The following is a 2,519-nucleotide window of genomic DNA, read 5'->3' as shown; positions in this document are numbered from 1 at the left end:
AAAAAGTCTTGTCGGATATTTTGCTGTCAAAGATTTTAACAACTATCAGTTTATATCTAAGGAATTTGGCTTCATTCTCTGCATGAATAAATACCTGATCAGGTGTTTTTTTTGTTGTTGTTGTTAATAACATTTTCATATGAATATTATAACATTCTCTTCTAATACCACTAAAAGTATAAGAAAGGACAAAATAAAGGTGATATAAAACTTTAGGTAGAAAATAATGCTGTTCACTGAAGGTGAGGGGGGAAAAAAATCACAAAAAGGAGCAATAAAAAACATTTTCTTCCTGTAGAAAATATAATGGTTTTGTGAATTTGGTTTGATCCACTGCTCTTTTAAACAGTACAGGTTTCCAATTATTCTTCACCACAGCTAATGCTGTTAGCTGTGATGTTCGTAAGTGCAAGAAATAGGAGAAACATACTCTGCATTGTACTACGAGTACATTACTGGTTGTTTCCTCTAAGGGGAACTCGGCTGCCAGCTTCTGTATATTAATACACATGAGATGTAAATATTGACGTGTAATACCTTAAACGTTGCGGAGATGTGTTGCACATTCTCAATATCTTTTGAAAAGATTGTGTTATTTTAATATTTGACAGTTAAGAAATATTTTGTAATAGTCTGTCGGTCCATTTCCATTTTATGGTATTGCTATTTAAAACCTTTTTGCTTTATCGAATTTTTTGAATTTTGTTGGGAAAAAATATAAACCATTTTCGATATTGAGAGTAATTTAATGCACAAAATACACCAAAGTGACACTGAAAACCCTCCTTAGAGGCGTGAAGGAAAATCTGGCATGGATCTCTGGCTTCAGCGGAGTCTGGACGGCCACCTCTGCCTTCATCCCTCATTTATTCTCCCACACAAACAGCAGAGACAGCGCACCGTATTCATTTTGATGCCTCCATCCCCGTACAGTTTTGCACATAGATGTTATTTTCAAAGGAAGAGAAAAGTAGCCGACAACGAGTCTATTTTTTTAGATCTTTTTACTCCCTCCGACATTGAACCTAGTAAAAAATAATTGTCATAGTTTCCATTAGTGTTTCGATTGTGCCCCCTGCTGTTCCACCAAGCACATTACAAAAAAACGGAGATGGATATAACTTTCAACTGATCCCGGGAAAAACAAACAAACAAACAAACGAACAAACAAAAAAGAACCAGTTACAAACCAAGTCAATAACGTACAAACAAGAATAAGAAAAAGAAATAAAGAAATGAATTACCATGCAAAGTATTGTAAAATGCCCAAAGTACAAAATGTAAACTGTACAGAAAAAAAATGTCATGTTTATAGTAAAAAGAATGCCCTTACAGTTATGTGTACAATTTATGAGCATTGTGAACTTATTTTTTATGTGTGACATCTGATATAAAATGTTTTTACATTTTACTTTTTACTGTGTATGTATAGCAATCTGGACATATCATATCAAATCTTATTTGTATAGCACATTTCAGCAACAAGGCATTTCAAAAGTGCTTTACATCATAAAAAACACAAAAATACAAAATGATCGAACACACAGTCAGCAATTGAAGAATTACATTTCCTTACTCTTGAAACAATTATTACAAAAGTAATTCTAAACAGGAGGGTTTTTAGTTTAGATAATTTAACAACAGATCACAGTTACCAAACATTTGGCAAACCATCAGCTTGCTGGGTATTTACATGCAATCGCCAAATTTTGATAAGCACCCTTGAAGTAGTTTCAGTGTGATTTTTTGTCTGGTACAGACCGACAATTTCATCTAGAAGGACAAAACCATCCATTGATTCATTGTACAGCTTGAACTCCTCTGGTTGAGACATTTTAAGGAACATGGACTGCTTTACTTCTCAAATTACCATCTATCAAACTCTTGTTCTCACATGGCTTATTTCCTATATCTGAGCAACCATAATCAGATATCTCTCCGTGTACAAGCAGTTTAAGAAAGTCAGCATTAATACTCCATCATTGAAAAAAATAAAATACTAATGACAGTATGTAAAAAACTGGCTTCAAAAAGCTTATAGACGGTTTTTTTCTTTGCACTGTATAACATACCTAAGCTGATGTTCATTGGAATGGACATTCAACTTTTAAAAAAATCCTGCAATTTAATGATAGAAAAAATTTTCAAAGAACCTTCAAATACTATTTAGTGTGGTTCAGTTAAAAAAACAAAAACAAAAAAAACATAAGCCCTAAAACCAACTGGGAATTTCAATCAAAACATTAGACATTAGTGTTTGCAGGTACTTTCTGTTCAGTCTGACTGACCTTAAACTGGAATGTTTAAAAAAAAAAAAAAAGAATCGACATATATTAGGCGAACACAAGTGCATGTCATAACTTTAGGGTTTTTATTTAACCATCCATCCATTTTCTTTACACCCTTGTCCCTTGCTGGTGCCTATCTCCAGCTAACATTCCAGACGAGAGGCAGGGTGACCCTGGACAGATCGCCAGTCTGTCGCAGGGCAACACAGAGACACACAGGACAAACAACCA

The sequence above is a fragment of the Poecilia reticulata genome, linkage group LG6 (genome assembly GCF_000633615.1).
Source record: "Poecilia reticulata strain Guanapo linkage group LG6, Guppy_female_1.0+MT, whole genome shotgun sequence".
NCBI classification, from domain to species: Eukaryota; Metazoa; Chordata; class Actinopteri; order Cyprinodontiformes; family Poeciliidae; genus Poecilia; species Poecilia reticulata.
This window is presented reverse-complemented; position numbering follows the sequence as displayed.